Here is a 14,240-nt window from a genome sequence, read left to right as displayed (position 1 = left end):
TGTTATGTTATGTTATGTTATGTTATGTTATGTTATGTTATGTTATGCCACATTATATATAACAGTACTACAGTATGTTATGTTATATTCTATATTATATCATCTTTCCCTCATAACAAATTCCCTGTTCTGCTGGAGAACCCTGTTACAACATGCAGTGGAATCGTATTCAGCCTCTAACAGATGCAGCAGCATGGACGTACCATGAGGACACCATGCTAAGTAAAATTAGCCAGTCACAAAAAGACAAATACTGTGTGATTCCACTTCTATGAGGTACCTAGAGTAGTCAAATTCACAGAAACATTAAGTAGAATTATGCTGCCAAGAGCTAGGGAGAGGGTGATATGGGGAGTGTTTCATGGGTACAAGAGTTTTAGTTTTGCAAGATGAAGACACCTGTTACACAACAATGTGAATATACATAACACTACTGAACTATTCACTTAGAAATGGTTGAGATGGGGGCCGCCTGGGTGGCTCAGTCGGTTGAGCCTCTGACTTCGGCTCAGGTCACAATCTCACAGCTCGTGAGTTTGAGCCCCGTGTCAGGTTCTGTGCTGACAGCTCAGAGCCTAGAGCCTGCTTCGGATCCTATGTCTTCCTCTCTCTCTCTGACCCTCCCCCGTTCATGCTCTGTCTCTCTCTCTGTCTCAAAACTAAAAATAAACATTAAAAAAATTTTTTTAAAGAAATGGTTGAGATGGTGGGATGCATGGGAGGCTAAGTCGGTTAAGTGTCCAACTTCAGCTCAGGTCATGATCTCACAGTTTGTAAGTTCAAGCTCCACATCCGGCTCTCTGCTGACAGCATGGATCCTGCTTCGGATCCTCTGTCCCTCTCTCTCTGCCCCTCCCCCACTCGCAATTTTCTCTCTCTGTCCCAAAATTAAACATAAAAAAAAAAAAAAAGAAAGAAATGGTTAAGATGGTAAATTTTATGTTATGTGTCTTACCACCACAACAAAAAAAATTCTAGACAATGGAGATGCCAAGGCAGGAAGTATTCATTGCAATATAAAGGTACATTTCATAATGATCAACAAGTCAGTTCTGTATCCACCTAATATTACAGTTTAAAAATATGTTAAGGAAAAGACAGACCTAAAGAAACAGAAAAATCAAAAGTATAATTTGAGATTTTAAAGCATCTCTCTCTCAGTAACTGATAGAGTATGCAGATGAAAGGGTCATGAAGCTTCCGAAAGATGTGAACACTCCTGAGTAGCTGGTTAAGGGTCACACATAGAACACCACACCCGACAACCACAGAAGGCATACTCGCAGACCCCTTCTCACGTGTGATTCCAAAGCAAGTCTCAACACACGTCAGAGGACTGAAGTCACACAGGCTGTGTACACTGAGAGCAGTGCAGTCAGACTAAAAATCACGGACAAAAAGATAACTGGAAAAAAAACAAAACAAAACAATAAAAAATGTTTGGAAAAGCGCACACACACACACACACATCTAAATACTCCTGGGTTAGACATGAAATCCGAATAGAATCAGAAAACATTTTGAATTGAGTGCACATGAAAACACTGAGTACCACCACTTAGAGAATGTAGCCAAAGCAGTACTCGGAAGACATGCATAGCCCTGCAAGTGTGTATCATAAAAGAAGAGAGGCTGAAAATCACCTAAGCTTCCATCTCAAGAATCTGAAAAATAAAAACACCACACCAAATACAAAGAAAAAAGAAAGGAAATAAAGAGCAAAAATCCCTGAAATAAAAATTAAGCATAAAATAGAAGAACAAAATAGACAACAGCAAAACCAGAAGTCATCAATAAACTGGATAGATTGAGCAAGAAAAAAGAAAGGACAATACACCGATGGTATTAATGAAAAAATATGGTGTGGGGTTCTACACACATCCTGAGAGAAGACAGACACACGCGGACCATACGCGGAAAGCCTCCACATACGAGGATGTAATGCAAGAGTCAACAAAAGCAGCAGCATCAGCGGGCCCCACACGCCCATCGTGGTACAATTACAAGTGTACTGATTTGCTGTTGCTGGGAAAAGAATGTACTGTGACCAGTGGTCTGACCAACCCCCATCTGTCTGCTGACAGTCCTTCACTTCAGAAGTGCCACTGGTCCTGCCTGGGTCCTCTGCTCAGGGTCTCAGAGACCCTGCCGAGGTGTCCACAAGGCGGATCCTGATCTGCAGACTCTGGGGAGAATCCACTTGCCAGCACATGTCTATCTGCTGCTGCAGAAGCCACTTCCCTCAGTTGTAGGACTGGAGTTCCATTTCCTTGCAGGGTGGCAGGCAGTGACCACCACCCCTGGGCACCCTGTCCCACGGGCCCCTCCACCTCAGCCACAGAGAGTACCCTGTCCCGTCGGTGTACCTGACCTCCTCTCCTTCCACCAGCTGGAAGAGCTCACTGCTTTTATGGAGCCCTATGATCAGGTCAGGACCTCTCCAACACTCTCCAGATCTTTAGGTCAACTCATGTGTAACCTCATCTGCAAGTGTAAATCCCCATTTCCACATAAGCAGCAATCACAGGGGTGACACCAGGGGGTAAATGCCATGGAGGCCACCTTAGTATTCACCTACCACAAAAGCTAGTAACAAAATCTTAAATAAAAATCTCCATGTCTTGAAATTTAAAAATACTTCCAAACAACACACCATCAAGAAAGAAATCATAATGAAAATTAAGACATTTGAACAGGCCTGACAGTGAAAACGTGACCCACAACAACTTTTAGAGTACCGTGAAGCCACACAGGTGATGTGATGTAAAATCAACGAAGTAAAGAGGGTAAAAAGCATAAGGTAAGCCTTTAATCTGAAAGTCAGAAAGAGGACAGAGAATAAGGAACAATTAGAAAATATTGGGTAAAAATGTCTGAGCTGTTAAATCTAAGACATAATAAAGAGGATCGCAGTCAAAATCTGGTTCCTAAAGACTACAAAGACAGGCAAACACTACATGAGATACAGTAAGTAGAAAAGAGAGCAAGTGAAAACAAACAGCATCAGGAATGAAAACAGGGAACATAATTGAAGAGATTTAAAATACTCAAGAATACTAGGAACAATTTCTTTTCCCTCAAAAACTGAAAACCTGGCTTCATATAATTAACCTAACTAGAGCTTTAAAAAAAAATAATCTTACAACCATGAAAGCAATTAAATCACTAGTTTTAAAAGTCTTCCCACAAATACCAGGTTACAAAGGCAAAATGTACCAAATTTTTAAAGATCATATAAAATGATCATATAAATATAGAGAATTGTCAACCAATTCACAGGGTCAGTTTATCCTTGAAACCCAAACCAGACAAGGATACTAGAAGAAGAACAAGAACAAAAAGAAGAAAAAAAAAGTAATCTCATTTATAAACACGGATGTAAAAATCCTAATCAAAAAAATAATAAGCCTAGCCCAGATGATGCTTAGTGGACAAGTTCATCCCAGAAATGCAAAAATGATTTAACATTAATAAATCTACAAAAGTAAGGGCGCCTGAGTGGCTCAGTCTGGTTAAGTGTCTGACTTCGCCTTGGGTCATGATCTCACGGTCCATGGGTTCGAGCCCCACATCAGGTTCTGTACTGACAGCTCAGAGACTGGTGCCTGTTTCAGATTCTGTGTCTCTCTTACTCTCTGTACCAATCTTTACTCACATTCCATCTCTCTCTCTCTTTCTCTCTCAAAAATAAACATTAAAAAAATTATAAATAAATAAATCTACAAAAGTAAATGCACACGTTAACAGACATGGGGGGTGGGAATCACACAATCACTTCAATAGATGTGGAAAAATAATTCAGCAAAATTCAGAGCCTATTAATCATTTTTAAAAATTTCTCAGACAACCAGAAAAGGAAGCTTCCTTTTTACCAAAAGCCTATCACAAGCTTCATTTTTGGTAGTGAAAAATTAACAGCTTTCTCTCTAAAATAAGTAACAAGGTTAAGTATATCAATTATGATCATATCTTAGCATGGTCGTGGAGGTCTTAGCTAGAGCAACATGGCAAGTCAAAGAAGGAAAGATTAACAGAGTGGAAAGGAAGAAGCCAACTATCATTCATCAGTAGTATGATCAATTGTTCCTGTAGAAAATCCAAGAATATACATAGAGCATATTAAAATTAAAGAGAGGAATTTAGCAAGGAAACCAGATGTAAGATGAGCACACAACAATCAACATAGCATTTCCAGGTATGAATCACACAGAAAGGATTACCAAAAAAAAAAAAAAAAAAAAAGAAAGAAAAAGATACCACATTTAACGGCAACAAAAACACTAGAGGCCTGGGGAAAATATCACAAAAGATGGGCAAGTTCTTCATAAAAAAAAAAACTATTAAAAGTGGGCAGGCACTAAAAAAGACCTAAATATATATAGAGAAAGACAGCATATTCCTAAAGAGGAAGATTCACATCCTAAAGATGTTATTCTCCTCACATTAATTAATTAATTATAGATGCAAGCACTTCCAACCAAAACACCAAAGGCTTTCTCCTAAGAATCCGCCAAGCTGATCCTGAAATCTGTATGGACAAGCAAGATGGAAAGGCTTATGCCACCAATGTTAAGAGTTAGCCTAAAGCTACAGTAATTAATACAATGTGGTATTAGTACAGAAATTGAACTATAAAGGAAAAGAATCACAAATTCAATTATGTTCGACTACATGAAAATTAAGAACCCTTGTCCACAGAAAGGCAGTATAAAGAAAATGAAAAGGTAAACCACAAACTGGGGGAAGATAATTGCAGCCTGGGTAACTGATCAAGGACTAGAATTGGGAGGATAAAAATTCTCCCGTAAATCACCAAGAAAAGGATATTTCAACAGAAATACAGGCAAAAAGGGTACAAACAGGCATTCTGCACAAAAGGAGTCATGAACGGCCAAGCAAAAAGATGCTCAAACTCACTGGTAATCAGAAAAATGTAAATTAAGATCACAATGAGATAATTATCTTCTACCCAGTAGGTTAACAATGAATAAGTAACTTCCAAGTTTTGGTAAGGATGAGCACCAACTGATAGGAGTCTAATCTGCTTCAACCATTTTTACAAAACAGCTATTGTCTTGTAACATTGAACATTGACAGTGCAATAATTGTACCCCTGAGTGTACAGCACGGAGAAATGGTTATAAATGTGCAGTGGAAGCAGCAAACAAGAGTGATCATAGCTGTGGTGGGTGGCAGACAAAACCTGGGAACAATTCAAATGCCCAGGGACGAGAGAATAGAAAAGTACATAAGGAAACAGCGGCACAGTTGTACAACGATGTGCTGTGATGTACAGACCACACACCACAGCCAAGCACAACTTGGGCAGAACTCAGGAAAAGGAATTCCAAGCAGAAGCAAAAGCAAGCCTTGGAACACTTGGACTGCATAATATGCTCTTTATAAAAGTCAAACAAGCCACGCTAAATGAGATCTTGCTGAAAAGTAGCTGGGCAGATGGTGAAACTATACATAATTTAAAAAGCAAGACAATAATAAACACAAACTTCAGAACAGCCATAACCATGAGGTAGGGAGAGAGGGGAAGGCGGGGGGCAGGACAGGAGAAGAGGCGCACAGATAACTTCCCCAAGACTGGAGATGCTTAAATCAGCAGTAAGTTGGTGGGTGCCCAGATCATTATCTGCGCTTCATGCCTTACATACATGTCATGCACTCTTTAGTAGGTATCAACACATAATTTTTATTTTTTTATTTTTTAATTTTTATTCTATTTTTAAAAAATTTTTTTCAATGTTTATTTATTTCTGAGAGACAGAGAGACAGAGAGACAGAGAACGAGCAGGGAGGGGCAGACAGAGAGGGAGACACAGAATCGGAAGCAGGCTCCAGGCTCCAAGCTGTCGGCACAGAGCCTGATGCGGGGCTCGAACTCACAAACCATGAGATCATAACCTGAGCTGAAGTCAGATGCTCAACCGTCTGAGCCACCCAGGCATCCCTATTTTATTTTTAAAGTTTACTTTTATTTCTTTTGAGAGAGAAATAGAAAGCAGGAGAGAGGCAGAGAGAGAGAGAGAGAGAAAGAGACAAAATCCCAAGCAGGCTCTGGGGCTCAACCCCACAAACCGTGAGATCGTCACCTGAGCCAAAGTCAAGAGTCAGACGCTTAACCAACTGAGCCACCCAGGCTCCCACAACAACACATAATTTTAAAAGGAAAGAAGAAGGAAAGAAAGAGAAAGGGAGGGAGGGTGGGAAAGGAGAAAGAAAAAGGAGAAAAAAAACTGCATCAGAAAACCACCAATCAAATTACTACAAAAAAGAACACTGAAGCCGAAATTCTGTAAACTGGGAAACTGACAAAACCTGAAGGCGTACATCTGGTGGTCAGAAAATAACAAAGAGTGCTTGTACTAAAAGGCAAATACCATGTCAAGACAAACTCTCAAAACTTCATCATTTCAGATGAAACTCCGGCCAGTTTCCCTCGCACACGAGCACACCGGGTTGGTCCACGTTTGCAAAGTCTGCACTTAATCCAAACTTCCTAAGTGAACACACTTCCCCCTTCACTTCCCTAGCAACTCCAGAGACGCGGCATCGCTGAAGTGACTTGGTCATTCGCATATGGTAGGAGGCAAAGTGCGCGTTTTAGGAAGATTTTGGCAAGCACCACGCAATCACAGCCATCCACGGTTCTCACACTCGGGTGGATGACAGTGAGGGCATGGGCAAATCCTCCACACAACCTGCGTGTCCCTCACAGGGCGCACCTTTATTCTGTCGGGCGTGCACGTGGCTGTGGGAGCAGCACAGTCCAAACCACCAGGCCAGCTCTGCCTATGTGCTGAGCATTCGCACTGCCACCCGAGAGACCTGGAACAAAAGACAGCCTCTGTCTATTCGTTTTTCAAATGCAGAGCTGTGAAGAGCTCTCTAGACAGTCAGGTAGACAGCGATGCAGGGGGTTAATGTTATCACCACTATTAAATTTAATTGATGAAGGTCTGGGCTGGCAGGATATTAACAGCAGTGGTGTGTCAACTCTGGCAGGAAGGAATGCACTCTTCTGTCTAGTCTCATCTTCAACAGCGTGAAAACACCAAAATGACAGCCTTCAGCAGAGCACGTTTCTAGCAGTGCCGCGCATTAAAAACTGCAACAGTGACAAGGGAAAAATAATCCGAGTTCAAGGGGCCCGTGATTTCCTCTGACTTCCCGATTCTGGTTCTCTCAGTATGGAGCTGAAGCGGTCCGTCCTCCTCTGGAGTAAAAATACAAACAGAGTTCTTTACATCTCTTAACAGAGTCAACCCGCTTCTACTAGCTTACCCAGTACCTGCTACCTCTGGCTCACCTATACATCACTCTTGCCGCTGACTGGATCCAGAGTACGCAGAAACACTGCAACCCCTTTAAACACAGGAAACAGAGGCAGACACACAGGACACAGGAGAGTCAAGAAGCTACCAGAGCGGGTGAGCCAACTCAGAACACCGCTGGTCCACCTTGAGGTCCAAAGGGGTTACCAAAGCCCAGGAGGCAGGGCCATCAGGAGTGAGAAGCACGGGAGGTGGGTGGCGCAAAGGGCTAGATGGGCAGCTGAAGCACAGGAAGTTCAAGTGCTCTGTTCAAGGTCAGACAAGGACCAGCCAAGCCCACAGCTCTCAGCCAGAGTCCTGGCCTTCAGTCTCCTGCTGGTGCCTCTCAGGGGCCGCATGTGCCAGAGGTCAGAAGGCACGGGAACCGGCAGAGCAGAGCAGGAGGGATGCCCTCCCCCAACACTCGTCCGCTGACTTCCAACAGACTCCTGGGTGACAGACGCCTCCTGAGAAGGTCCTCTCTCCTGACCCTCTTACATCGCCACTGCAATCAACGAAGACAACTGGAACACTACCTACCTGAGCTCCCTAAGCAACAGGTTTAAATTAAGGTTTAATTTAAATTAAGGTTTAAATTAAGGATCCACAAGAAAATAGGGGGAAAAAAAAATCATACAAAAACCATTCCTGTATTTGGCCATTTAAAAAAGCCAACATTAAATTGCTTACTATCCCTTATTTAAAACTTTAGGACAGGGGAGCCTGGGTGGCTCAGTCACTTAAGCATCCAACTTCAGCTCAGGTCATGATCTCGTGGTTTGTGAGTTCGAGCCCCGTTCGGGCTCTGTGCTGACAGCTCAGAGCCTGGAGCCTGCTTCGGATTCCATGTCTCCCTCTGTCTCTGCCCCTCCCCCACTCGCTCACACTCTCTCTCTCTCAAAAATAACTAACGTTAAAAAAAAATAAAACAAAACTTTAGGACAAATTCCTCCTACAGGAAAAGGTTTCTCTCTCCTGGATGGATGCTATTCATGCACTAACTGTACTATGAGTACTGGGGAGCAACTACTTCCCTTTTCACCATGGCTGTCTGTAAGCTCAAGGACAGACTTCATGCGTGCTTGCACAAGCTATCCTTAGCCTACGTTTCCTGGAATACTTAACTTTCTTAGTGCCTGGTTCTCTGGCAACCACAACTACCCAAATACGGTCAAGAAATAGAAAACAAACAGAAAAGCCTTCTGACAAAAGGCAAAATAGCTGTCACAAAATCCGTGCACTAAAGGTCACAGGCTCTGGAGCCAGCCTGCCTGGGTTGGAACAGTTATTGTAAATATGTCCCGTATGTTCAAGTCGAAGGAAAACAAGACCTGTTAAGAGAAGATATAAAAGAGACCCCAATGAAACTTAGGTGTAAAATACAGTATCTAAAATTAGAAATACACCTGGTGTGACTCACAGATTAGATATGGCAGAAGGGAAAAAGCAGTGACAATGAAGACAAAATAGGTTTTCAACTATCCAGGCAGAGGAAAAAAAAACAAAAAAGACAGAAGGAAATGAACAGAACATGTATAAGATGTGGGATGTATTAACCAATCTGACACACATCAGAGCCACCTGAGGAAAAGGAAAAAGGCAGAAAAATATTTGAAAAGATATTAACTATTTCTTCAAATCTGATGAAAAACCCGTACTCACAGATGCAAGAAACTCACTGAAACCAAAACATTAGAAACCTAAAGAGAACTAAACCAAGGCACATCACAATCAAATTGCTGAAAACAAGTGATAAGGAAAAACCTTAAAAGTGGCCAGAAAGGGGAAACAGGGCAGAGGAAAACAGTAAGCATGACAGCACGCTGGTCATCAGGAGCTACGTCAGGCAGGGCACAAGGGTACACCACACTTAAAGCAAGAAAAGGGGGAAAAAATGGTCAATCTAGAATTTTCTATGCAGCAAGATATCTTTCAAGAATAAAAGCAAAAACAAAGACTGTTTCAAAAGAAGAAGAAAAGGAAGACAGTCCATTTACCAGCAGACCTACATCTGATAAACACTGATGCGAGGTTCTTGGCACCAGATAGAAATCTGGATTTGCACAAAAGAATGAAGAGCACGAGAAACTGAAAATATGCAAATAAATATAAAAGCTGGGAGAAGGGGGGGTCCTAGTTTTAATCTCTTCAAAAGACAACTCGCCACGTAAAGCAAAAATAACAACATATTCTGGAGTTTGCACCATATGCAGACATACGATGTACTGAATGAGTACAACAGGAACACGGCTGGGAGAGGCCGAAGCTTCTCTTGTACAGAGTTCACACTGCAGGACACCGAATGCAGATGACGGGAGACTAGATACGTACACAACACCCTAGAGTCCCCACTAAGAAGGGACGAAGAACAGAGAGAGCTGATTAACCGACAGTATAGGGAAAAATTAAGCTAAAATCATTAAAAATATACATTTAAACAATCCAAAAGCAGGTAGGAAAATGAGAAGGCAAAAGATGAAACGGGACAAAGCAAACAGCAAGACGGCATGCTTAAACCCCACCAGACTGACGATCACATAAATGCACATGCTCTCAATACTCCAATTTCTAAAAAGACGTTATCAGATGAGAGTTTTTAAAAACGAGACCCAACTGTATGCCGCCTACAAGAAACACATGTGAAATACAATGACAAAATATGTAAAATGTAAATGGGTGGAAAAGCATTTTCCACAGAAATGCTAATGAAAAGAAACCTGGAGTGGTCATCTTAGCATCAAACAAGATTTGAAAACAAGAAATATTATTAAGGCAAAAGGCAGCCATTTCATAAGGATAAAAGGGTTAATTCACCATGAGGACGTAACAATTCAAAATTCTAAATATTGGGATGCCTGGGTGGCTCAGTTGGTTAAGCAACTCTTGGTTTAGACTCAGGACATGATCTCACGATTCATGAGTTCGAGCCCCACTTGGGATGCTCTTTGCCCCTCCCCCTTCTCAAAATAAACATTTAAAAAAAAATTCTACATATGCATGTACCTAAGAACAAGTTCAAAGCAAATGAAGCAAGAGCTGAGAATCGAAGGGGAAACAAATCTCGAGCTATCACAAATAATTTAAAGAACAGGGAGACAAGAAAAGCAGCAAGGAGACAGAAGACCTGAACTACACCATCGATAAATGTGACCCAACTGACAATGGAAAGAGCACTCTCCCCAAAAACCAGACTATACACTCCTTTCAAGTGCATACAAACATTCACCAAGACAGATCGTGTTCTGGGCCATAAAGCAATTCTCAATAAATTTAGGACTGAAATCATAAAAAAAAAAAAAAAAAAAAAAAAAAAAAAAAAAAAAAAAAAAAAAAATCCTCTGACCACAAGGTAATTAAATGAAAGATCAATAAGAGAGACATCAGGAAAATCCCCCACTATTTAGAAGAGAAACAACATATTTTTAAATAACCCATGCATTACGGGTGCCTGGGTAGCTCAGTCCGTTAAACGTCCGACTTTGGCTCAGGTCATGATCTCGCAGTTCATGAGTTTGAGCCCTGCATCGGGCTCTGTGCTGACAGTTCAGAGCCTACAGCCTATATCAGATTCTGTGTCTCCCTCTCTCTCTGACCCTCCTCCATTCATGCTCTGTCTCTGTCTGTCTCAAAAATAAATAAACCTTAAAAAAATAAAAAATAAATAAATAACCCATGCATTAAAGAAGGGATCACAAAGGAAAGTGGAAAACACTGCACTAAGTGAAAATAAGAAGACAACACGGCCATCTGTGGGATGCAGTGCTTCCTGCCTTCCAGGGAACGCTTAGCATTGAGTGTTAACATGAGAAAAGACCAAGGGCTCAACTCAGTGATCTAAGCTTCCACCTTAGCAAACTATAAACAGAAAGTAAACTAAACTGGCAGTAAGCAGAAGGCGGCAATAATAAAGAGAAGAAACCAACAGAAGACAAAAGAGAAAATCAATTATAACAAAAGTTGGTTCTCTGAAATTGACAAACCTCTAACCAGAACAATCAGAAAAAGAGAGAGAGAGAGAGAGAAAGAAAACACAAATAACCAGTATCAGTAATAAAAGCAAGGACCAGACATTCAAAGGACAGTAAGACAATATTAAAATAACTCTGGGCCAATAAATTGTTAGATGAAACGGCCAAATTCCCTGAAAAACAAATTACCAAAAAGTAACTCAGGAAGAAATAAATGACTTGAATAACACTGCCTACTAAAGAAACTGAATGTATAGTTTCTATCCTTCCACAAAGAAAACCCCACACCAACACGGCTTCATAGGTAAATCCCTACATTTAAAGAAGCGGTGATATTAATAGCACACAAACTATTCCAACAAAAGAGGCTCCATCTCATGAGTCACAGATTTTGCCCTAATTCCAAACTAGAAAGACACTCCAAGAGAAGAAAGCTTCAGGTCAGTATCCCTCATAAACACAGACACACAAATCCTCAAGCTATGAAAATATTAATACACCAAGCCCAGCGGGGATTATCCAGGAATGCAAAGTTGGTTTGACATATGAAAATCCAGCACTGTAATTCACTGCATTAATAGCACAAAGGAAAAGTTTCCCCAATCTAACAAGAAGCTCCTACAAAAGTGCCCAGCGAAGATGACTCTTCATGGTGAATAACGGTGATGTAAAACAAGCTGGCAGGAAATCTGGAGGGAATCCTCCCACCTACCGCTCCACAAACCCAAGGTCAAGGGGGGGAAAAAAGCCATTCCTGTGAGAATGCCCAAATGAAGCAATCAAGCTTGTGATCTTTATTCAATCCTCCAACGGTTGTCAATACTCTGTGCCCAGAGGGGAGCACGCTGGAGGCAACGGAGGCTGTTTGCAGGAAAGCACCCGCCTGGCTGCCCGAGTTCTTCCGAAGAGCCGGCTGACTTTTCCATGAAACAAAAGCTTTACGTGTAGAGATGAGTAACAAACTACGGTTACTCAGACTTGGGTATCCGGCAGACATTTCCTCAAAAATAAACAAAGCAACACTACTTGATGCCAATGATAAATGACAAATTGAGAGCTTTAAGTGATAATTACAACTCTGGAAAATTTGTATCCCCCACCCGTGGTCCCCGATTCTAAGGCTGCTCTAAGTTGAAAGGCAGTGATATTAACAAGCCCGGGGTTTTAATACTGCACGATGAAACATGTCAACATTTGGAAGACGCGTGTAAGTCAGCAAACAGGTATTTTCCAAAAGACCAGGAATGATGTTACAAAATCATCCAAGGTGCAAGACACACGTGTCGATTTCCACTTAAGGGACTACAAAAAGCTCGCTAAGGGCTCAGATTCCACACAGCAAAGAACCTTCAAGGAACGAACACTTGCCAAGTTCTGATGCCATCTCAGAGAATATCCACGATTATCTGGAAAAGCTATTAAAATGCTTCTCCCTTACCAGTTACTTATTTGGATGAAGCCAGATTCTCTCAAGATACTTCAACCAAAACATATCACCACAGATGGAATGCAGGAGGCACATGTGAGATCTAGCTGCCTTCCACTAACCCAGTCATTTAAAAGACGCAGAAGGGGGCACCCGGGTGCCTCCATCTCTACCTCCAGCAACCCAGATGCCTTTCGGGACCTAATTCCCCCATCTGCAAACAGGAGGAAAATCAGGGGAACACCTCTGTATTCTCTGACATCCAGAGCACAAGCAGAGGAGAATCATATGAAAATACCCATTTTCCTATCTTTTTAAATGATTTCTACCACCTCCACCTCTACCACCACCTAGACAAACTTTTCCATAAAAATTTGATTAAATCTCTCTAGGAGACTTCCTTATAAAGCTCCACTAGAGAGAATATATCGTTATTTCAGCTTAAGGTTGGAAACGAAAAGACAAAAAAAAAAAAAAAAAAAAAAAAAAACCTTTGGTACTGTTGCAAGTCAGTGCATGAATACAATTCCATATGAAAACATTTAAAATACATTAGATTTTTGGTCAAGATGAAAGACCGAAAAAAAAAAAAAATCAAGCAATCTATTCTAATTGGGTTCCCATGGTAACTGTACAATTGGGTTTTTCAATATAACATCCCAAAGGCCCAATGCACACTTGTAAAATATACTTCAAACAGCCTGAATTGTTTTTACATTACAGCACTCCCAGGAAGATCAATTACTATACATCCCCACCCTGACTATTAGTGGCAGGACACGTTAACACTGCTTGCCATATTAACATAAGTCATATAAGGAACACTACATATCACAATCATTATATAAAACTAATCACACACTTCAGATTCATCAAACCTGCTCTGGGTAATAAACCCATACTACTATTGTCACAGAATCATGTTTACGAAATGCAAGAAATCGAGCCCAACTACATGCCACACCATTATGCCTCTCTTATTGATTTCAAGGATAAACAGAATCAATCATTAATAATTACATTATAAGATGGCCCTCAAGGTTAATCATATTCTTAGAGACTCTCACTATGGAATTAAACAACAAACATCGCTGTGCTAATAAATAAATAAATAAAACATAACTGAGAATTCAAACCCACGTTTTAAATATTAACACCATGATGCCAAGCATAGCACACTCCCTCATCGGGGAGTCTAGCTTCTCCCACACTGACCGCAGCGGTCTCTCCCTGCCAAGGGGGATCCTGGGGGCACAGTGCTGGCCCGCACAGCAAAAGCACAGAGGGAGCCTGGGCCACAGCTCAGCAATGGCCAAGATGCATTGGGTAAAAGTTCACAACTTGAATTTTCTTTGCAATAAGCCCAAAAATCCCTGCACATCTGATGCATTCTGCAGATCTACACCCCGTAACACGAACTGCTGCTTGGGCAGAAGTAAATTTAACAATCTCCTCCTACCTTTTTATGTCCCCCCATCAGCGGCCACAGGTGTAACACAGGCCAATGTGATGGAAGTGTAG

General features: G+C 41.3%; 1 protein-coding gene and 1 long non-coding RNA gene across 7 annotated transcripts in view; one reads left to right on the top strand and one right to left on the bottom strand.

The window, feature by feature from the left end:
• MGMT (O-6-methylguanine-DNA methyltransferase) overlaps positions 1–14,240 on the bottom strand; it is a 303,642-nt gene that overhangs the window by 277,474 nt on the left and 11,928 nt on the right. The gene's annotated exons all lie outside the window — the stretch shown is intronic.
• On the top strand, positions 7,158–8,010 carry LOC121037391 (uncharacterized). Its single transcript, XR_005793756.1, has 2 exons — positions 7,158–7,442; positions 7,771–8,010. It is a non-coding gene; the product is annotated as an uncharacterized LOC121037391 (long non-coding RNA).

The sequence above is a fragment of the Herpailurus yagouaroundi genome, unplaced genomic scaffold, assembly GCF_014898765.1.
Source record: "Herpailurus yagouaroundi ecotype Mexico unplaced genomic scaffold, PumYag 163, whole genome shotgun sequence".
NCBI lineage: Eukaryota > Metazoa > Chordata > Mammalia > Carnivora > Felidae > Herpailurus > Herpailurus yagouaroundi.
The sequence above is the reverse complement of the archived record's forward strand: the minus strand, read 5'-3'. Positions and strand labels throughout refer to the sequence as shown.